The sequence below is a fragment of the Stenella coeruleoalba genome (assembly GCF_951394435.1).
Source record: "Stenella coeruleoalba genome assembly, chromosome: 15".
In the NCBI taxonomy this organism is placed as follows: Eukaryota; Metazoa; Chordata; class Mammalia; order Artiodactyla; family Delphinidae; genus Stenella; species Stenella coeruleoalba.
The window spans coordinates 32,008,926-32,033,007 of record NC_137161.1 but is presented as its reverse complement, the minus strand read 5'-3'; the positions used below and the strand labels follow the sequence as shown (position 1 = coordinate 32,033,007).

At 42.0% G+C, this 24,082-nt stretch overlaps 1 protein-coding gene across 1 annotated transcript in view; it reads left to right on the top strand.

The window, feature by feature from the left end:
- The first annotated feature begins 1,783 nt into the window (after positions 1–1,783).
- Positions 1,784–24,082, top strand: part of SLC23A2 (solute carrier family 23 member 2) — a 148,348-nt gene continuing 126,049 nt past the window's right edge. Inside the window, exon 1 of the mRNA XM_079944025.1 lies at positions 1,784–1,881. The gene's annotated coding sequence lies outside the window, so the exon portion shown is untranslated. The remainder of the gene's footprint in view (positions 1,882–24,082) is intronic.

The following is a 24,082-nucleotide window of genomic DNA, read 5'->3' as shown; positions in this document are numbered from 1 at the left end:
TTCTGCACTCGGGCTTTCTCTAGTTGCGGAGAGAAGGGTCTACTCTTCCTTGCGGTGCTCAGGTTTCTCACTGCGGTGGCTTCTCTTGTTGCAGAGCACGGGCTCTAGGCGCGCGGGCTTCTGTAGTTGCGGCTCGCGGGCTCTAGAGCGCAGACTCAGTAGTAGTGGCTCACCGGCTTGGCTGCTCCCTGGCATGTGGGATCTTCCCGGATCAGGGCTCCAACCCGTGTCCCCTGCATTGGCAGGTGGATTCTTAACCACTGCACCACCAGGGAAGTCCTGTTAACTCCCCTTCTTTTATCTGAGATATCTCATCCCTGGCTGAATAAAACACTTAGTACCTCCTTCGTGGCTCCACACTGATACCCCCGCCCCCCCCGCCACCCCCTCCTCGCCAAAAAAAAAGGTTGGCTGGAAAAGGCTCTCTCTGGTATAAGAGGATGGTAGAGATGTTAGATGGACAGGGCAGTGTGAATTTTCTCACTGGTCACAGAATTTTTGTCCTTTATTTTCTCCATCTTCAATGTGGATCAAAACACCTGGTCTTCCAGGGTGTACTGAATTTTACAAGCCAACTCTTGTATTTTAAAAATACATGTTATTAGAGAAGTAAATAGGATGACATTATTGATTCTCAAAGACTTGGACCACATCTCTCTATTTTATAAAATTCCCACAGTTGATGGTCACTCCCCCGCCCCCCCATCGATATCTGTGATATCTATAACATCCAGTCCCTCAAACTGTGTAAAACAGGCAGAAAACTCTGATGATAAAATCTGCTCCTCCCCATGTAAGGTCAGACACCGTTCACGGTTCTTTAGCTCTCTCGAGTTGCTTGGGGCACTAGTCGGTTATTACTCGGTTGTAATAGCAACTAGACTGCAGCCTCAAGATGGAAGGTGCTATGAGAGTGCTAATTATTAGGTTTTTGTTTGTTCGTTTGTTTAGCCATGTGTTCAGATAGTCTTCAGTAGTGGCTCGCAAAGGGTAAACCCCAGAGAACAGCATTATCATCACCTGGGAATTTGCCAGAAATGCAAAATCTGGAGCCTCACTCCACACCTCTGGCCTCAGAAGCCCTGGGGGTGGGGCCCAGCCACGTGCATCTTGAGGCAGTTAAGGTGAAGTCGCGCTAAAGATTGAGGGCCACGGATTTACCTGAGGCCTTTCCGCTCAGCCGCCCTTACCCAGCGGCATCTCGGGCTGCACCCTGACCCACGGAATCAAAACCTGCACTTAAACACGACCCTCAGGGGAGTCTGAGAAGCCTCGGTCTATATTACCGTGTTTGTATAAGGTAATGAGGACCTCTTCCCCAGTAAGTTAAAAAACCTGACAGCCTAACTGGAGAAACGGTGAAAGCGCCTTGACATCCAAACCATTGAGCCCAAGGCGCCGCAGATTGCTTATCTTCACTGAGAAATGACGGCTCGGTGTCAGGCTGAGTAAAAAGGGGGTACGAGGAGGGGGAGACTCCGGGCGAGCACTCCGTATTCCAGGTGGGTCCCCAGAAGCAGGTGTGACTGGAAGGCAGGAGAAGGGGGGCGCTTTCCACGCAGGGGGGCGGGAAATAAAATGAACTTGGAGGGCGGAGAGGACGACGAGGGGGGGCGCCTGGGAGGCCAAGCGGCTCGCTTAGCTTGGCAGGCGCTGAGGGGGAGCCCCTCCCTCGGGGGAGGCCAGAGGGCGGGGGTCGGGCGCGGAGAGGGAGGTGGGTCCGGGCCGGCGCGGGGGCGGGCGGCTCTGCGGCTCCCCGCCCCTGGCCCGCCCCTCCGCGGCGCCATTTTGCAGGCGGCTGTTGCGGGGACCGTAGGCTGCGGCGGTTACTGCGGAGCCGAGGCGCGGCGGCAGGACGGGAGCCCGGCGATCTGCAGCCAGGTGAGAGCCGGGCCGCCGCGCCCCCCGCCCGGCCCAGGGGCCGCACCTGCCGGGCCTGGCAGCGAGGGGCCCGCCGCGCCCACGAGGCCGGCCAGGCACGGCCCCCGCGCGCTGTCAGCGGCGCGGCCTGCGCCCCCACACCCTGGCCTGTTTCCGGGGTCCCCCGGCCACCCTGACCGCGGGGCCCCGGGATGCCCGGCGACCCGCAGCCCCGCCGGGTCCCCGGGCGCTCAACCCTGTCTGCGGCCGGGGCCGCCGTGCGCTCGGGCCCTCAGGCCGCGCCGCGGGGAGGCGAGTGGGGTCCCCCCCAGGACCCGGTCGCCGCCGCCTCCTCCCCGGCCCTCGGCCCGCGCGGCCTGGGGTCGCTCTCCGGTCGGCCGTCCGCAGGCGGTGCGCGCGGGCATCTCCGTGCCCCCAGGAATGCAGGGCCATCAAGAGGGGCAGCGGAGGGGGGTGCCTTTTACATTTTTGCCTTTTTTCTCCCCTACAGTGGCTGCGCCGAGTAATTTTAGGAGCTCTCGCTCCGACCCCAGGGCCTTTCTGTCTGGCTAGTTCCCCGGGGGTCGCCGTCCCCCTTGTTGCCACCTTGCTGGAAAGAGAAATTGTCATTTTCGAGTGTGACTAGTTTATGGGCGCAGAAATTTCTCCTTCCTATGACTCTAAATGTCCCTTTGATGGGCAGCTGATAGGGATTCGGCCTACAGGCTGGGGGTTTTAAGCATGACTGATGGGAAATTCTTGATTGTCAATCCAAAGGGTAAGTGAGGGCAACTGCGGGTGGAAGAAAGTCACTTATAAGGGATTTCTGGGTCTGAGGCATTAGCAGTTGCTGACTACTTTTAGTCGTGCAGTGATGGGAGAGAGGAGGGGGAAGATGCTGTCCCTGCTGATATTTGGACGTCTGTGTGCAGAGAAGGCTGGGCAGTGTGAGGACGTGCACAGTCTGATTTGAGCTGTCGTTAATTGACATGTGATCTCCCTCACCCAGTTTCTTCCTCTCTGAAGCCAGAGGTTAGAATCACGGATGGTTGGAACATTTTAATTTTTATATTTTTGCATTTGAATGCTGTTGGACTGGGGCCTCGCCCTTCCAAGTTGTCTAGACCTGCCTTTTCACCTTTGCATATGACTTGGCCCACTTGACCCCTGAAGGTGAGTCTGGTGAGATTTATAAAAAGGGCCTTTTGTCTCAGAAATTCTGAATTCTGTACAGGGTCATGGTTGACTCTTATCAGGGTCACTTGTGAACCTATCACTACTGGTCTCTTTTCACTCATCCAAAATTTAATAGCTTTGGGTCTCCTGCCTTCTAGAAGCCCAGCAGTGGGTGTGCACAGTGTAAGCCCTCATGACACACCTGTTAGTTAAAAGGGGGTGAGTAGGTGTGTCCAGCTGACAACCTGTTTCACCTGACAGCCTGAACATGCGCTGTCTGCTTTCTAGACTATATTGTTGCCAAAATGGTGACCAGCTTCTTTCTTTGAATACCAGGGCATTTCTCTTTTGGTTTCTTTGCTTGGAGTGAGGAGTGATTTTTTTTTTTTTAAAGAAACTAGGTATTTCAATAACTTTTCGTAGTAGTTCCCTCCCGCTCCCAAAGATGGTTGTGTGGCAGTTGTGTTTTCTGACTGTGGCACAGCCAAGCCGAGTTTTAATGTCTGTTAGGATGTTTGAAAACTGCTTATGAAAGTACCTGTGTAGAATATTGGATAGGGTTTTGCTAGGTTTCATGCAACACTGCCTATCTGGTTTGTGTAGCAAAGGCTAGTGGATTTATAATAGCATTGCAGAAATGAGTTAGATGTACATCAGCTAATTTGGTGACAAGTGCTGTTAATCCAAATATTATTGACTAAAACCCAATCTTTTGCCTTCAAGTAGCCTAAGGTCTAGTGTGTTGGATACTGGAAATCCTGAGTTGGTTATTGCCACCATCTTCAGTGTCTCCAGAGACAAACTGGGGATCCATTTGGGTACTCATTTCTGGCATCACTGGTGACTTAAGGGTTTTTCCCATTATGGTTAAGGGAATTAAAAGTCAGCAGTCATAATTTGCAATTACATAGTGCTTTGTACTTGTAAATGAAAGCTTTTTAAAAACTTTATTTAATCCTCTTATGCTGTATTATTTATTTATTTTTGGTTGTGTTGGGTCTTAGTTGCTGCGTGTGGGCGGCGAGCGGGGGCTACTCTTTGTCGCCGTGCTCGTGCTTCTCTTTGGGGTGGCTTCTCTTGTGGAGCACAGGCTCTAGGTGCACGGGCTTCAGTAGTTGTGGCATGTGGGCTCAGTAGTTGTGGCTCACAGGCTCTCGAGTGCAGGCTCAGTAGTTGTGGCCCACGGGCTTAGTTGCTCCGCGGCATGTAGGATCTTCCTGGACCAGGGCTTGAACCCATGTCCCCTGCATTAGCAGGCGGATTCTTAACCACTGCGCCACCAGGGAAGTCCCTCATGGTATTCTAACTTAAACATTTTGCAGTCCTTCCCTGACCTGTTTCCAGGCCTTGCCTAAAAACCTCCCAACATGCTAGTCTGTTCCCAGTGCCAGGTAACCTCATTAATTCATTTTCATTCCCTGCTGTTTTTCCAGTTATTCTCTCCTCAGAGGGCCTGAGTCTGGGCTTTCTTTCTTTCTTTTGCTGGGGAGCATTCCTGCTTCAGGTTAAGCTGTGAGCTACTACTAAGCGGTTTAAACTGGTCCTTTGTGCTCCTTGTGGCACTCTCTTCATTTTCTCCCTGGCTTTGCTATTTCTGGCCTGTTGTTTTGTCACCGGTTCTAGATTGTTGTCTCTCTAAGAATTGAGGTCTGCTTGCAACTTATGCTTTTCACAGGCCTCCCCACATTTAATACATGTATTGACTGCCGACTGTGTGCCAGGTAACGATCTTGGTGCTCCAGTTGCTGCATAGAGATTTCTTCCCCACACAGAGCTCACACTCTAGTGTGGAGGCAGACAATGAGACTTTGTGCTCTGAAGAAGAATCTGGCAGAATTGGGGGTATTAAGTGTTGCCGTGGGAGCTGAAATTGTAGGAAATGTAGAACGGGAAGCTCTGAGTCATCTTTGAGTGAAGATGTGAAGGAAGTGAGTCATATGGATATCTGGGGGAAGAACATTCCCGGGGAGGAAACTGCAGATGCAAAGGCCCTGAGGCAGGAGAAAGAGAATAACAATGGGAGTTGAATCATTTAAGGCTGTGTGGCACCTAGGAAGGCCTGTAGATTTTACTTTGAGGTGGGGTAGGAGCCATTGGAGAGTTTTGAATAGAGGAGGGATAGAGACATGCTGGTTGTTGATGTGTGAGAATAGAATGAAGTCAGGGTGAGCAGGGTAGGGCTGCAGGGCAGGCAGTGAGTACAGGGCTGAAGATGGTGATTGAGTGGAAGTGGGTGCCAGTAAGGTGGTGGTGAGAAGTGTCGGATTGTCAGGTGGGGCTGAGGAGATTGCTGATGGACCATCTGTGGGGGGTGAGAGAGGGAGTTCAGGGCAACGGCAGGGTTTCTGGCCTAAGCACCTAGAAAGAAAGTGGCTGCCCCAGGAGCCACATGCCGCATGATGCCAGCCTGATGCAACTAAATGCAGTGGTAAGGAGAGGGTGGATGTTTTGGGGGAGGTCTTCTTCCATGGAAATGTAGCTCTTCTTGGGAGCTTCTCATTGTCCTTTGTCTTAATTCTCTCCTCTGAGCTCAGGCGGGTAAGTCCCTCACCTCAGGTCTAGGTGGCCTCTAAGATCCTCCTTACCCCATGAAGGAAAGTTCCATCTACTCGTTTTTTCATAACCATGTCTTGCATTACTTCATATTTTTGTTGTTGTTGTTGTTATGCAGGCCTAAAATCTAAAGGTAGCACAAAAAGCAAAAATTCGGATTCATGAAAAATGGCCTCTGACAAGTCCCTACATCTTAGAAAGTGTGGTAGACATGATTTGCATATACACTATATACAGAAATATCTAAGTATTCAAGTGTAATGGGTACAGTAGTGGATACTGCATAGGCTCATGGAGAATCATACTTAGGACTTCAATCAAGTAGTCTCACTGCCTGTGAACTTTTCAGCAACTTAAGGGTGCAGCTGTCAGCCTCTTCCTGTTGGCCATGGTCTTGACCCCAGTTCTTCCTTCATCATTGTTTCTCTGTAGCCTTGATGAGTTCTTCAGTTTCCTCCTTCAGTGAGGGGGTCAGGGTTGCACTGGGCCTCATGTTGCCTGGTTGCCACAAACCATGGCTTTTTATGGTCTGTGGTCCAGAAAGCCTTCTTTATTCACGGGTTCTTTCCACAGTTTTTCCCAAAGCAGCTGATCTTTAAGTCGCCTTGTGTCAGTTGCCCTGGGGCATCTCAATGAGTGCCTGGTGGCCACCTCTCTCTCATTTATGTGCATGTGACTCTTACTGAGTTGAATCTTCCTATCTTCTAAGTTGAACTCAAGAGCAGTTTAAAACTCTTCTCTCCAGGAGCCTCTCTAAGCAGTAGAGGGGACCCAAGAAAGACTAGACAGTGAGCCCCATGTGATAGGGCCAGTGCAATAATGATGGTGCCAGTGGTTATTGGCTATGTGCTGAACACTTGAGTTCACTATTGTTGGTTTCAACAGCTGGCAGCCAACATGGTTCTGGTCTGCATCTTATCAGTGAAGGAACTGGAGCTTGATAAACTTTTCTAACTTAACTCTTGGGTCTTGAATTCTGCTCTTAATGCGCCAGTAAACCTTGGGACCCTCAATGATAGAATGCTATTCCCAAGTCTTGCCTGAAGGTCTGTGTTTCTTAGCTCCTGTTGGCATAGAAGAGGGCAGGGAAACTAGTGTCAGTTGGTCAACGGGTGCCTAGCACTTCCTGTGTTTACTAATGGCATTTAATCACAACAGCCCTATGGTAATAGGTATTACTATTCCCATGTTACATCTGAGGATGCTGAAGTTGGTGGTAGGCAGCTCCTTGCCCAAGGTCATAGTAGCTGAGTCAGAATTTGACCGAGGGCTGGTCTGATTGCCATGCTCCATTGGGTGGGTGTGGGGGAGGGGGAGGTGGGAATGGCGTGAGTAAAAGTGGAGAGGCTTGTGAGAGGCTCTGAATGTGTCAGGATGGTTGGAGGGAGGCTGAGGCTGAGGTAGGTGGAAAGGGTGTACAGAGCTTAAAGGTCCTTTTCATACTATATTATGGGGCTTGAATTTTGTCTGGGAGACCACTAAGAAATTCCCAGAAGGGGAGTGACTTGTAAAGATGTGCATTGTAGGAAACTCTGGGGCAGTGTGGAGGGTACATGCTGAGGCTGAAGGAGAACAGATCGTCCTCGCTTTCTCCTGCCTCCCCTTATCCATCCTGTTGTTCATAACAGGCTCAGTGTTTTCTTCTCTGCACCCCAGCTTGGGTCCTTTGTTCCTTCCTTTCCCTCATTTATTCCTGCAGGCTCCTCCCACAACCCCCTACCCCAACACATGCACATTTCCTTTATACAGGCTTCCTTTGAGGTGGCTTCGCTTTGTTCAAGTGAAGACATACATGACCCAGCGTTAATTAAACCTGCATTAACTTTTCTATTCTGGACCAAGGCTTCATTACAGAGGTCTTGGTATAATGACTCTGTGGATGGTCTTCTCCCCTGCTTCTGATGAGAAGCACTGCTTGAAACGCTGTTTCTCACAATTCAGCTGTATTGGGATTTCAGTCTCCAATTCGGTATGGCTTTCTTGTCCCCTCTGCAGTGCTGGCTTAAATTCTTTGCTGTCTCCGAAGACATATCACCTGGTTGGGGGTACAACCTCTTCCTTGTCTAACATGACAGATGTTAAACTTGAGAGTTTCTCATTCAGAAGGTCTGGGATGGGGCCTGGTCTGCATTTCTAACCAGTTCCCAGATGATGAGGATGCTGCTGATTGGGGAACCACCAGCACCTGTTTTTGTAAATCAGGTTTCACTGGGACATAGTCATGCCCATTCAAGAGACCATATAACCTGCAAGCCTAAAATATTTGCTATCTGGCTCTTGTAGAAAGTTTGCTTATCCCTGCTTCATAGTAATACTTATGTGGTCAGTGCTGAAAAGTTTGAGTTCAGGACTTCCCTGCCAGGGTAGTGGTTAAGAATTTACACTGCCAATACAGGGGGCGTGGGTTCCATTCCTGGTCGGGGAACTAAGATCCCACATGCCGTGTGGTGCAGCCAAAAGACACAAAAAGTTTGAGTTCATATTTTATTATCAAGAGCTCTTCCTTTTTCTTTCTTTTTTAAAAAAATATTTATTTATTTATTTAGGCTGCATGAGCTCTTGAGGCACGTGGACTCTTAGTTGCGGCATGCAGATTCCTTAGTTGTGGCACACGAACTCTTAGTTGCTGTATGCATGCAGGATCTAGTTCCCTGACCAGGGATCGAACCCCAGCCCCTCTTGCATTGGGAGTGTGGAGTCTTACCCACTGGACCACCAGGGAAGTCCCTCAGGAGCTCTTTCTATATTAAGACATTGCTTCACAAATTATTCCACAGAAGTATGGTATGGGGGAATATATGCATATTTTGAAGTGTTAGAGAGTATAAAAAGCATGACACTTTTAAGTCTTTTTATCTAAAATTAATGTAAAGTTTATATTCTATTCCAGAAACATCAGTGCTTGGTTTAACATGAAACACTTTTCCTCCCTAATCTTTGAGTAAAGTTGATGCTGCTAGACGTGTTACATTTGATCCTGCTTTCACTTTGTTTGAGAAATATGCTATTAAGATTTGCATTTTAAAAAAGTGCTAGAGAGGGTGTGGAGAAAAGGGAACCCTCCTACACTGTTGGTGGGAATGTAAGTTGGTGCAGCCACTATGGAATACAGTATGGAGGTTCCTCAGAAAACTAAAACTAGAATTACTATACGATCCAGCAATCCCACTCCTGGGCATATATCTTGACAAAACTATAATTCAAAAAGATACAGGGACTTCCCTGGTTAAGAATCTGCCTTCCAATGCAGGGGACACGGGTTCGATCCCTGGTCAGGGAACTAAGATCCATCTGCTGCGGGACAGCTATGCCCGCACTCCACAGCTATGCCTGTGCTCCGCACCTACTGAGCCCACGTGCTCTGGAGCCCATGTGCCACAACTAGAGAGCCCACATGCCACAACTAGAGAGCCTGTGCGCCACAACTAGAGAGCCCGTGTGCCACAACTACTGAGCCTGCATGTTCTGGAGCCCCGGCGCCACAACTAGAAAGAAGCCCGTGCACTGCAACAAAAGACCCCACATGCTGCAGTGAAGATCCTGTGTGCTGCAACTAAGACCCAACATGGATAAACAAATAAGTAAATAATTTTAAAAATTAAAAAGAAAGATACATGTACTCCTATGTTCATAGCAGCACTGTTCACAGTAGCAAAGACATGGAAGCAACCTAAATGTCCATCGACAGATGAATGGATAAAGAAGATGTGGTACATATATATATAATGGAATACTACTTAGCCATAAAAAAGAGCAAAATAATGCCATTTGCATCAACATGGATGCACCTAGAGATTATCATGCTAAGTGAAGTAAGTCAGAAAGAGAAAGACAAATATCATATGATATCACTTATATGTGGAATCTAAAATATGGCACAAATGAACTTATCTATGAGACAGAAACAGTCTCATAGACATAGAGAACAGACTTATGGTTGCCAACGGGGGAGGAGGGGGTAGAGCAGGAATGGAGTGGGAGTTTGGGGTTAGTAAATGCAAACTATTACATGTAGAATGGATAAAGAACAAGGTTCTACTGTATAGCACAGGGAACTATATTCAATATCCTGGGATAAACCATAATGGAAAAGAATATAAAGAATGTGTATATGTGTATAACTGAGTCACTTTGCTGTACAGCAGAAATTAACACAACATTGTAAATCAACTATACTTCAATAAAAAATAAATTTAAAAATATTTGCATTTTTTGGTCATAAGTTGCGAATATATGCTCTATGCTTTGAATTCAAATCTGTCAGTTTATCTTTCCCATGCCTTCTCTAGCCCAAGATTTTATAAATATGCATGTATATTTTCTCTTAGTTCTTTTTTTAATATTCAGCTATAATTAGTATTTGTGTTAGAGTATGGCATGAAGTAAGGATTTTTTTCTCTACATTAATTCCAACACCATTTATTCATTAATTCATTCTTATTAACTTATTAACCATAATAATATGCTGAATCCTTATATCTGTCATGGGACTTAATGTGTTATTCCATTTATCTGTGTATTCCTTAGCCATGACCTTGCTATTTTCATCATAATAATCACTTTATAGTAGGCTTTACTATGTAATAGTGCCTATGCTCAATTTTTTTCCCAGTATGTTTCAGTTTAGGGTTTCAAAATAACTTTTAATGGGCAGTTTCATTGAATGTATGTTAATTTGGGGAGACTTCTCATCTTTATAATATTGAATTGTTCTGTCCATAAACAAATCTTTTGATTCATACAGATCTTTAATAGGTCTCATTTTTTAGATTCTTCCTAATGTATGGTCTACAGATCACTTACTGATTGCTCTTTATTTTAAAATGCTTGCTATTTAGAATAAGGTGATTTTCCTCCTTCTCCCTTACATATATACTGTTTCCTAATTGGTATAAAGCAAGTATACTGCATGCAGTCTATATCTCTTCTAACTGACCTCTAATGTTGTTCAGCTTAGTTAATGCTAGCCAAAATCTGTACACTTAACAAAATAAAAAGTTATTTCTTGCTCACAGGTTCTCCCCTAACTGGTGAGTTGGGGATTTAGACTCCTTCCATCTTATAACACAATTGACTTCAAACTCTGGCCTCTAAGTTTGCCAGACTTTGGCAAATTTTGTGTATGGACGATTTTTTTTATGGGTCAAGCTTGGAGTTAGTAGTATTTTCTTCCACAGTCTCTTAGCCCTATCCTAGGTGCAAGGGAGCTGGGAAACAGTCATTTTGTGTGTCAACAAGGAAAATGAAATAGCTGGTGCTGGTGTACTACCTAACCAAACTCTGTTATTCTTACTTTTCAGTTGATTCTCTTTAGTTTCTTAGATAGGCAGTCATAATAGCTGCAAACCATCATTTGTTGTTTTTTTTTCTTCTTAAATACCTCTTTTTCTTAATATAAACTGCAGAGTACTTACAGAACAGGTTTAAATGTGGTAGTGGTCCTTCTTATTTTCAATATTTATTGGAATGCATTATTGTATATAATCTTTAATGATAGTAAAGTGTCCTATTTTCAATGTCTTTTTCACTAAATTACAATATACATAGTGTTTTGAATGAACAAAGTTTGTCACCTTGACATTGACCCTGGAATTTTATGTACCATAAAAAAAATTCTTTGTAGAGTCTGTTCCTGTTTTTGTGGTAATTCTCCAAATTCAGTTTCCATGCTGATTTAAGGATGACCTCAAATTTCTTGCTGGAAGGAATTATACAAGTTATATCTTTCCTTCAGGTTCAGATATTCTGTGCTGTTTGCATCTTTTGTGTCAGGGATTCTGACCCTCAGTCTTTGAAAATGTTCTCTCCCTCAGAGAAGTTTTGTGGGTTCTTGTTTCTCATTATTTTTTCATCCCTGTGAAGATAAACAATATACTAGCAATATCGATTTTTCCCTTTTCTGTTCTCCTTTTTGTACCTGCTTTTTGACACCTAGTGTAAGTTGGGGCCCTGCATTTCCGGCAGGGATCCTGAACATCCTAGGAGCAGGAGGCTCCTCTGAACCCACGCAGAAGTCCTGGGAGGTAAATGGGGTAGGGAATCTTTTATTACTTCACTAGATCAATAAAAACAGACATGGGGTCCAATTCACTTTTTCTTTTTTAGATTAATTTATATTTTGGCTGCGTTAGGTCTTTGCTGCTGCGCGCAGGCTTTCTCTAGTTGTGGAGAGCGGGGGCTACTGTTTGTTGTGGGGCGTGGGCTTCTCATTGTGGTGGCTTCTCTTGTTGCGGAGCCTGGGCTCTAAGTGCATGGGCTTCAGTAGTTATGGCACGTGGGCTTGGTAGTTGTGGCTCTTGGGCTCTAGAGTGCAGGCTCAGTAGTTGTGGCGCACGGGCTTAGTTGCTTCGCAGCATGTGGGATCTTCCCGGACAAGGCCTTGAACCCGTGTCCCCTGCATTGGCAGGTGGATTCTTAACCATTGTGCCACCAGGGAAGTCCCCAGTTCACTTTTTCTAATGTTTAGTTCATTGCCTAGGGTGATGCTCCAAAGTGGTTTCAATTTTCTTTCAATTTGTTTTTGACTCTGAGATCTTGTACTTATTGTTTTGTTTCTTTTTTGGGGGGGGGGGTCGGCACACTAAGCGGCTTGTGGGATCCTTGTTCGCCGACCAGGCATCGAACCTGAGCCCGCCTGCATTTGAAGCGCAGTCTTAACCGCTGGACCGCTAAGGAAGTCCTTTGTTTTGTTTCTTGAATAGGTGTCAGTCAACTTCTACAATATATTTTCTAGACTTTGTTTTGACTGACTCATTTTTCATCAACATATATATGTCTGTGTGTCTGTGTGTGTGTATCTCAAAAACAAGTGTCACAAAAACATTATATGCTGTGTATTCTGATATTTTCTATTTCTATTTCACTAACTAAAAAAATTAGTGTGTCACCCAAAGCGATTTTGTGATCTGGTCATGAAATATAAGGCTCAGAAGTAAGGCCTTTGAGTTACTACGAATAAATAACCTTTTTATTGTATGGTAAAGGAACCATATGAGGTTCTGTGGGAATGACAGGGAAGGGGCACTTGACCGGCTAGCCTTAAAAAAAAGCATTATTGAGATATAATTCACACACCATAAAGTCTACCCTTTGAAAGGTACGCTTCAGTTGTTTTTAGATTTGTGTAACCATCACCACTATCTAATTTCAGAACATTTTTTTTCACCCCAAAGAGAAACCATACCTATTAGCAGTCATTCCCCTTTCTTCCCTCCCCCTACCAGGCCTTGGCAACCACTAATCTGTACTCTATTTCTGTGAATTTGCCTTATCTGGACATTTCATATAAATGGAATCATGCAATATGTGGTCTTTTGTGATTGGCTTTTTACTTAGCATAATGCTTTTATGGTTCATCCACCTTGTTGCAAGAATCAGTGCCACATTTTGTTTATCCATTAATGAGTTGATGGACATTTGGAATGTTTCTAAATTTCAGCTATTATGAATAATGCTGCTGTGTACATGCATATACATTCATGTACATGTTTTTGTGTGATCATGTTTTTAATTTTCTTTGGTAAATATCAAGGAGTGGAATTACTGGATTATATAGTAATTCTGTGTTTAAAATTTTGAGGAACTGCCAAACTTTTGCAGAGTGGGTGCATCAGCAATTTATGATGGTTCCAGTTTCTCCACATGCATTATTGTCTGTCTTTGAGTATAGCCATCTCAGTGGGTGTGAAGTGTGTCTTGTGGTTTTTATTTGCATTTTCCTAATGGTGTGGAGCATCTTTTCATGTGCTTGTTGGCCCATTGTATGTCTTCTTTAGAGAAATGTCTATCAAATCCTTTGCCCATTTTTAAATTGGATTGTCTTTTTATTGTTGAGTTGTAAGGTTTCTTAATATATTTGACATATGAGTCCCTTATCTGATATATACTTTACAAATAACTTTTACCATTTTATGTGTTGTGTTTACTTTCTTGCTGGTGTCCTTTGAAACTTCGAGTTTTAAATTAAACTTTCTGAAATTTTAATTAAAAACTTATGGTTTTTAATTTTGTTAAAGTCCCGTTTCTCTTTTTTTGTTGCTTGTACTTTTGTTGTCATATCTAAGAAGATTTACCCCTGTGTTTTCTTTGAAGAGTTTTATAAGTTTATCTCATAGATTTGGGTCTTTGATCCTGTTTGTATATGGCGTGAGGTAGGGGTCCAACTTCATTCCTTTATGTGTGGATTTCCAGTCATCTCAGCAACATTTTTTGAAAAGGCTATTCTTTCCCCCATTGAATTGTCCTGGCACCCTTGTCAAAAATCACCTGACAAATGTTAAGATTTATTTCTGAATTCTCAATTTTATTCTGTTGATTTATATGTTTATCTGTATACTGGTACTATACTGTCTTAATTACCACAGCTTTGTATTAAGTTTTGAAATTGGAAAGTGTGAGTCCTCCATTTTGTTTTTTTCCAAGATTGTTTTGACTATTCTATGTCCTTTGCATTTCCATTTGAATTTTAGGATCAGTTTGCCAAATTTTTGCCAAAAAAGCAGATGGAATTTTTGATAGTGATTACACTGAATCTGTAGATCAATCTGGGTAGTATTGTCAAGAATTATATATATATTTTTTAACATCTTTATTGGAGTATAATTGCTTTACAGTGGTGTGTTAGTTTCTGCTTTATAACAAAGTGAATCAGTTATACGTATACATATATCCCCATATCTCTTCCCTCTTGCATCTCCCTCCCTCCCAGCCTCCCTATCCCACCCCTCTAGGTGGTCACAAAGCACTGAGCTGATCTCCCTGTGCTGTGCGGCTGGTTCCCACTAGCTGTGTATTTTACATTTGGTAGTGTATATATGTCTGTGCCACTCTCTTACTTTGTCCCAGCTTACACTTCCCCCTCCCCATATCCTCAGGTCCATTCTCTAGTAGGTCTGCATCTTCATTCCCCTCTTGCCCCTAGGTTTTTCATGAACATTTTTTTTTTTTTTAGATTCCATGTATATGTGTTAGCAAGAATTATATATTTTTAATTGAAAAATTTCTTGAGAATATATGTATCTGCACTAGGAGCAATACATTCTGATATTTTCTTCTAGTCTGTTCCATTCTTTTATTTATTTTTTAATTAAAAGTTGCTGGCCCCAGCCCGCTGCATTGATTTCTCTACTCTGGTGGGTCATTATCTGATGTTTGAAAAACATGCTTCAAGTCAGTGGTCCTTAACCTTGACAGCAAATTGGAATCAACTAGGGTGCAGTTGATCAGAATACAGCATAAGCATAGAGGTTTTAAAAAATCTCGCAGGTGATTCTGGTGTGCAGCCGGGTTTTGAGAACCCTTGCTATAAATGAACTAAAATGCAGATATTTACCGCTTTTAAAGACTTTGAATAGTTGACTAAACATACTGTGAGATCCTCGTGTGGAGCATTAGATCACTTTGGTGAAGAATGTATTAGAGAGGTCTATGCACTTTCTCTTAATTTAATATAATCACTGATGTTATTCTCCCAAGAAATGATTTTGCTTTTGACTTCCTCCCGGGTATGTGTAGTTGTCCCTAATCTGTACAGAGAGCAAGGATAGAGTGGAGTCCCTGGAGAGTGTCTGTTATTTCTCAGGAATTTTAGTGTTCTTTTTCTTTTCGCTCTAGGAAATGGGGTGATCTGCGAAGAATATGCAGGAAATTCACAGTGATTTCAGGGATTATGATATGGAGAACACAGAAGCTGTTGGTTAGAATCACTCTTAAAGTATATGTAGCAATTGGTCAGAATTAAGATAAGAATTACTGGGAAAAGATCTGGAAGTGGGACTGGTATCCTGTCTTAGAGATATTAAGGAATATTAGGATTGTGGTGAAAACTCATACACAAAATAGTTTCGTTTACTCATTGATGATCCTTTTTTTTCTGATTTATTTGAAAGTAAAATTTGTGTATATATGCATGCATACATGTATGTTTATTTGTGTGTGTTTCAAAATAGAGATCATACAGGGCCTTTTTCTTTTCTTTTTTTTTTTTGCTGTGGTGAACATAATACAGTGGTGAACAGCCTTGTACAGAAATCTATATGCATCTTTCTGATTTTTTTTTCTTCAGACTACATTTTTGGAGGGGATATCATTTGCATTTTTAAGGCTTTGATACATATGTAACATATATGCCAGATACTTCTGCATCCAGGTTAGGGAATTACTGTTATTATTTAAACTTAAAAAAATTTTTTTAAACAATTTGGGTGAAGGATAGAACCATGTTTCTTTTGCTTTTCTTTGATAACTAGTGAGTTTGAACACTTTTTAATGAGGTTTTTTTGCCATTTGTATTTTGTTTGGCTTACTCATTTCTTTCACCAATTTTTCTAGTCTTGTGTTCATCTTTTTCCTGGTGATTTATAGCAGTTCTCTTTTTTTAAAAAATTTATTTACTTTATTTTTGGCTGTGTTGGGTCTTCGTTGCTGCGTGCGGGCGTTCTCTAGTTGCAGCGAGTGGGGGCTACTCTTTGTTGCGGTGTGCAGGCTTCTCATTGCGGTGGCTTCTCTTGTTGCGGAGCACGGGCTCTAGGCACATGGACTTCAGTAGTTGTGGCTCGTGGGCTTAGTCGTTGTGGCTCATGAGCTCTAGAGTGCAGGCTCAGTAGCTGTGGCACACGAGCTTAGTTGCTCCGCGGCATGTGGGATCTTCCTGGACCAGGGCTCCAACCCGTGTCCCCTGCATTGGCAGGCGGATTCTTAACCACTGCACCACCAGGGAAGCCCAGCAGTTCTTTTTATATCCAGGATATTAGCACTTTAAAAAATGTTACAGATATTTTGCCCATTTTGCCTTATAATTTTATTTTATGATGTATTCAAGACATACATTTTTTATTTGTAGTTCATTTTTCTTGGGGTTTAGTTTTCAAAATAAAAATCTAATCTTTTTTCAAAGGAAATATTTTTCTTAAAGATGAATAATCAGAACATGATTTTGTTTAAAATATTTTTTAGATTTCAAGTTTGCTTGTCTGTTAAAATATGCTTGGGATAATCAGCTGAATTAAAAAATAAAATTTGAACTTGAAGAGTTTTCAACATCTTGGTCCCAGTAAATGGGAACTTTAAGTGGTATGGTCTGAAAGTTGGGTGCTCTTATTCTAAGCAGCCAGAAAGTGAGGCTAGGTGTCATTTATAAACTTTCCACTCAAGTTTTAAATTTTGGTACTTTTGGTGTTTAGTGCTTGACCCTTTGGGCACATATGTCTATTTTGAGTTGATGGAGCTCTTGTGCCTTAATTCCTTACTTTTGCTCCAGTACTATTAAAAAATAGAATTTGAGACTTCTGCATCATACTTTGATAATAGCCTTATGTGACTCTGATGATATCCTTTAGGCTTTTTTCAAAAAATGGGCTTCCCCTTGTATTCCAGGTCTCTAGAAACACTCATCCTAACTACATTTTAGGGCTAACTCCTCGAGGTTGTGGGCCGGGAACTTAGTGTAGCAGAGGCATGGAGTAGGCACTAAGAGCCCTCTGCCATCCTGGCACTGTTTTCCTCTCCATAGCTTCTCAGGAGAAATGAGTCTGGTCTGGGTTCTGGTTATCCTGCTGCCTCTACTGGATGTGAGTCTCTGCTGCAGGATTTCTAAACTCTTTGTGTTCCTTCTCCCACCCTCCTTTGTTGAGCACCGTCTTTGGGCAGAGTGCTGGGTCAGGCACTGGGGCACAGTTTGGGAGAAGCAGCCTGTCTGGGACTCTGGCATGACCATCTCCAGGTCTTCACTAGTTTTGAGTTCAAAATTTTGACTCCCGGTATTTTAATCTGGTCAGTATCTAATTGTGATCACTCCTAGACATTTTGGAAAGGTTTTAGAGTTTTTTTTTTAATTGAGGTATAGTTGATTTACACTGTTGTGCCAATCTCCGCTGTATAGCAAAGTAACTCAGTTTTACACATATAGACATTCTTTTTTTATATATTATTTTCCACTATGGTTTATCCCAGGAGATTGGATATAGTTCTCTGTGCCATACAGGGAACCTTGTTGATTATCCGTTCTAAATGTAATAGTTTGCATCTACCAACCCCAAATTCCCAATCTTTCCCTCTCCCCCTCCCCGTTGACAACCGCAAGTCTGATCTCTATGTCTGTGAGTCTGTTTCTGTTTTGTAGGTAGGTTCATTTGTGCCATATTTTAGATTCCACATGTAAGTGATATCATATGGTATTTGTCTTTCTCTTTCTGACTTACTTCACTTAGTATGATAATCTCTAGTTGCATCCAAGGAGGTTTTGGGTTAGTGTACATAAAACAGGCTTTTCAGCTTGATTGAGCTGGGCAGTGCTCATTCATACACTGAGGCACAGTCTACTAGGGAAAATGGAACCATTTGTGTTAGCTGAGTTTGAGTTACTATCACCACTGATCTTTGCCATTGGCTTGTGATATTAACTTGGTCATTTTGCCAAGAATATAAATCAGGCATTACTGCCTGATTTAGGTAATTAGGTAGATTGGCAAGACCCCCATTTTTCTTGAACTAAGTTTTTATTATCCCATTTGTAATATGGGATTAAATAAGTGAAGGAAAGGCATCTTATTTTTTTTGAAAGACAATTGCAACTTAAGCATGTGGGCAAAAATTTTTAGTGACTCTTTTTGCATATGTATTTATGAATTTTAAACTTTTTTTCTAATCACAAATATAATACAAATTCATAAGTAATGTATAAAACAAAAAAACATAAAGAAATGACACCACTTGGAATCTGACACCCAGGGAGGATCACTGTTAATGTTTAGGTAAGTGTCTATACTGCCTGGCTTTTCAAATAAGTGTAGTTTTTATATAAAAATGGTATTCTGCCTTTTTTCCCCCCACTTAGTAGCAGTTCATGACTATTTCCCCATGTCATCAGATAGTGTACTATAGAATGGCTTTGTAGTATTTTATCATAAAGTACTTTACTGTCATAATTTACTTAGACTTGTTCTACAACTAAAGTTAATATAATTATACTCATCTAGTTATTTTCTTGAACAGTGATTTTATTAAATATGCATTTTTTAGAGATGGATGTTACATATATTAAAATGATTTTGAGCAAAAACATCTGGCTGAAAATAATGGTGACTGTTTCTCTGATCTTGGAATGGAGAGGGACTTTCTAAGCATGAAAGTGATAGAAGAAATTGCAAAAAGATACTAGATTTGACTTAAGAGAAATTAATTAAAAAAATCCTTCATTTCAGGTGGTACAAACAAAATGGAAAAAGCAGTCTTTTGCTCTTTCTGGGGATAATTTTGCAACCCAACAAAGAGTTAATGTGCTTAATTTATAAGGAGCTCTTACAGATGAACAAGAAAAAAAACAAACCTATTGAAAAAAATGGGCAAAAGTCACTTACAGTTCATAAGAGAACTGTAGACATATGGATCAAAGAAATCAGGATTAAAACCAGATGTCATTCTTTGCATGTCATATTTGCAAAAGTTAAAAAAAAAATCTAGGAATGGCAAGTGAGGTTAACATACAGTTTTCTTCTCTTGTGCTTTCTTTGTTAGCTTGTCAGTTTTTCCAGAAGAAATTGGGAAGGTTACCAATTTCCCATTTCTTACCAGGAAGATTAGGAAATAACTGGCCTGTGAATTTGTCTGAGTCTGGCACCTTTCTTTATTCTTTTTTAAAATAAATTTATTTATTTATTTATCGGCTGCATTGGGTCTTCATTGCTGTGTGCGGGCTTTCTCTAGTTGCGGCAAGCGGGGGCTACTCTTTGTAGTGGTGTGTGGGCTTCTCATTGCGGTGGCTTCTCTTTGTTGCCGAGCACAGGCTTTAGGCACGCGGGCTGCAGTAGTTGTGGCATGCGGGCTCAGTAGTTGTGGCACGCGGGCTCTAGAGTGCAGGCCCAGTAGTTGTGGCACACGGTCTTAGTTGCTCCGGATCTTCCTGGACCAGGGCTTGAACCCGTGTCCCCTAAATTGACAGGTGGATTCCCAACCACTGCGCCACCAGGGAAGTCCCTGGCACCTTTCTTGTGAATAATTCTTTGCTTTCGTACTTTTCTCTATTTGTTTATTGTTACTTATTCAGGATTTCAAAAAACAGTTTTCCTAAAAAAATTGCTCATTTCATCTAGATTTTCAGGTACATACACATGTGCTTCTTTTATAAGTCCTTTAAAATATACAAACTAAATGAAGAGTATATAGTATTTTTGTGTTTGCCCATGTTTTCAGAAGATATTTTTTGTTATATTCAGCAAGTATCGTTATAATTTTAATTGAAGAGCTTTTGTTTTTGTTTGTTAAATCAGGAGTAGGTGTTTTGTCAGCCTGTTTGGCATCTACTGAATTGATATAATGATTTGGCTGCTCATAGTTTCTGACTTGTGAATGGTATTGGCCCTGGGGTTATCTCTTTCCTGCTTCTGAAGTGTTAACATCCCTTTTTAAGGAAATGGTAAAATGCAAAAATGACAATTCTGTATTATTCCTACCACATTTTTTTGGTGACTTTTTTTTCCTCTAGGAAATCAAAGTCTGGCAACCCCAGCATGTAGCACTTTTGCACACCCCAATTAAGAAACAAGAGAGGACTTCCCTGGTGGCTCAGTGGTTAAGAATCTGCCTGCCAATGCAGGGGACACGGGTTCGAGCCCTGGTCTGGGAAGATCCCACATGCCATGGAGCAGCTAAGCCTGTGCGCCACAACTACTGAGCCTGCGCTCTAGAGCCTGTGAGCCACAACTACTGAGCCCACGTTCCACAGCTACTGAAGCCCATGTGCCTAGAGCCCGTGCTCTGCAACAAAAGAAGCCACCGCAATGAGAAGCCCGCGCACCGCAACGAAGAGTAGCCCCCGCTCACCGCAACTAGAGAAAGGCCACTTGCAGCAACGAAGACCCAATGCAGCCAAAAAATAAATAAATTAATTAACTTATTTAAAAAAAAAAAGAAGAAGAGAAGCACTGTGAACAGTTTCCTGTGAGTGGGGAGTGGCCTTTGTTGGGGGAAAGTCGGGTGGCACGTCATTGTTCTCCCTCCACGTGACGTCTCCTCTGAAATGCTCTCAAGGGCCTGGGCTATGATGTCAGCTGGGTAGCCTTGTGTGCAAAGGGCAGGTTTTCATGTTTCCAGAGTACAGTGGAGCCTACGAAGGGGAGGGGTGTTACAGGGCCACTTGACAGAAGTTCAAGGATGCTCACTTGATAACTCAGTCTTGTTTTTGTTGAGTGGCTCCTCCTGCTTAATTCCTTTCTCAAGATTCCTTTTTTAAAAATATGTTTGCATTTCCCCAATATTACTGATAGAACCTCTGACCCAATTCTGTGTTTTGGTCTCTGATAGTTGTTCAGTAGCGTAGAAAGTGAGTTCTTCCAAACACTCATCTTACCAATCAGCTTAAAAAAATACTTTCCAAAAATAAGTATTCATAGAGTCATAGTACTTTCACTTTCAGAATTTTTCTGTGATTTGTCTAAATGATATTTTGTTAATTGCAACTTTGCCGTCATGGAACCTTTTTTTAAAACAATATTTTTTAGCTTTTTAAATGATTTATAAAAGAAGCATATGCATGTTGGAAAATAATTCTAACTTGTCAGAATTGGATAAAGCAAATTTTGAAAGTCATACAGACTCTTATGCCCCCTACACTCAAGGCAGCTTGATGTTTAGCCATCCCAACCCATTCCTGTGTCCACAAGTATGTTCTATGTAATTATACTTTTAATAAAAGTCAGATTATACTATACATGTTGTGCAACTTGCATTTTTCAAAGTACAAAGTATATAATTTGTTTCACTAAAAAAAGATATTCTTTTAACGCTTTTCTTGTTACTTTTTTCCATGTTCTTCCCACTATTCCTCTTCTTGACTAATCTTCACTGATGGATACCTCCCTTTTGACTCTGTAAATTTTTAATAAACATAACTTAAAATTGATTTATGGTTATGAAGATTTTATTTTGGGAAGTAAATTACCCCCCCGTTTTTTTTTTGGCAGGAAAAAACCATAATTTCTCTATTCATATTCTAATCATTTAAAATGACTAGTATTTTTTGTCCCAAACAGCAAAAGACCAATGTTTAGTTTCTGAAATTAAAAAAAAAAATACAGGATCACTGGACACTCGTTGAAGCCTGGAACGGGTATAACTCTGATGGCATTTGTGTGCTTATTTACCTAGAGTCATCTGTGAGTGGCAATGCTAAGTTGCCCTAGAACAAACAGTGAAGTTGAAAGATTCACAGCCTAAATATTTTCCAGTGAAGAACTTGTTGGTGTCTGGCTAAACTATAGTCATCTCATACGTTTTTCTTTATAATGGAGGGTCAGGCTCATAACCGGTGTTGCATTGACTATTCCAGAGACGCTGCCTGAGTCAGGCTCTGGGTTTTTATTGTGAAATGCATGCATAGGTACAAGCATGTATAAAACACGTTCATTTAATAAACAGTAAGATGAATATCTGTCTACCAAGCTTAAAAAAACAGAACGTGACCCAGCTTTTTTGGAAGCACACCCCACCCCCCAACGTATTGATACATTTTTAAGAGGCTTTAAAAGAAAGTGATTTTTGAGTAATTAAGTCTTCTGTTTTCCCACAAATACAGTACCTGCAGTTTATTCTAGTGGTAGCATTGAAGGCAATGTAGAGTCATAATGAAAAGTGAGGGTTCTGCTGTCACAGTCCTGATGGGCTCTGTCCCCTGTCTTGTCACGTCTCCTATAAGCTCCAGGACCTTGACCAGGAGGCCTCACCCCTTCTGGGTTTTCTTACTTATAAAGTGTGGGCCCAGTTTTTCCCAAGGGTTGTTGTGAAGATGGAATTTCACACATAGGATATATAGTACAATGCCTGGCACATAGTGAGAACTAAAATCTTTTAAAAGTTTTTAAAATTTGAGGCCCTGTGCTAGGGAATATGGAGTTAAAACAATTATCAAGAAAGCCCACTGGGTAACAAAATTTACTTCTTCTGGTGCTCTAAAATACTGTCTTTCAAAATATTTTGTGCAAATGGAGAGTTAATTTTTAAGGGACTGAAAAATTTGTAATCCTACCTAGGGATGCATTAGGGCCTTGGAGATATTCCTTTAGAGGGAAGAAGTAATAGAGCGAGTTCTAGGATTGAGCATGGCCCATTGAAAAGTAGACTGCATAAACCTCCTGCCAGGTTTATTATTACTTTTTATTTTGATTTACCATTTGTTTTTCTCTGGCTAGGTCTTAACTCCACTAACCAGGACTCCACATGCTGTTTTGAGCTTGGGCTTTGGCAGCACAAGGAAATGTAGCTCAGCAGCTTGTAATGGAAAGCATAAGGACAGGTCTGCATCTGAAACACGATCTTTCTTGTTCTGCATTTTGTGAGAGTTGTACTGACGGTCCTTTTGTGCTTGACTTTGCCCTTTGCACATGTCAGCAAAGGTCTAAATGCAATCCTGGGAATAATTATTAGGTTAATGCTAATGATAAGGTAATACTTCTTTAATAAAGGCCAAATTCCACATAAGTAGCTTAAACTAGAAAACAAACAGGCACGGTCTTGCCACTTACACTAATTACAAGGTAGGAGGTAAATATTTTCATTTTCATTTACATGCTTTTGACTTTTTTTTAATCCACTAACATTTGAGTGCCTGTTGCTGTTGGGGTTCTTGGTCAGGGTCACAGGTGTGAAGCCTGGGGGTAAAGAAATTGAAGACCTGTTCCCTCGCTCTTATTCAGGTATTCAGCAATTTAAGTAGTGAGACTAAGCACAAATACATTACTAAGGAACATTACTTTTTTTCTCTCCTTTCCTTCTACCATCTCCCTCATCCTAAAGCTTGATGGGCGTTTTGGTTATTTAAAAATTTTTGCTATTATAAATAATAATGTAGTGAAATTTCTTGTACATACTTTGGAGAGACTACCCATAAGTAAATTTCTAGCCATAAAATTGTTGGGCACAGTGATAAGATTTTCCAGTTTTTAAAATTTTGATAGATACTGGCAAATTGAAGATTGAGAAGCTGCAAGAATTTATATTCCTACTGATAAACATTCTCTCATTTTGTCTTGTCAAGACGAAATTTATTCAGTATGGTGAATGTCAAACACTACATCAATGGTATTTTTGTCTATTTAATTTTAATTTACATACAGTGAAATAAATTCACTAGGTGTACAGTTATAAGAACTTTCAAAAATGCTTAGAGGGGGGCTTCCCTGGTGTCGCAGTGGTTGAGAGTCCGCCTGCCGATGCAGGGGACGCGGGTTCGTGCCCCGGTCTGGGAAGATCCCACATGCCGCGGAGCAGCTGGGCCCGTGAGCCATGGCCGCTGGGCCTGCGCGTCCGGAGCCTGTGCTCTGCAATGGGAGAGGCCACAACAGTGAGAAGCCCGCGTACCGCAAAAAAAAAAAAAAAAAAAAAAAAAAAAAAAAAAAAAAATGCTTAGAGGGAATCATGCCTTTTTAAAACATATTTTTTATTTTCTAATAGAAGCTATGCTTGCTATTTTAAAAAATAAATAAAACTTGGGAAATTACAAAAA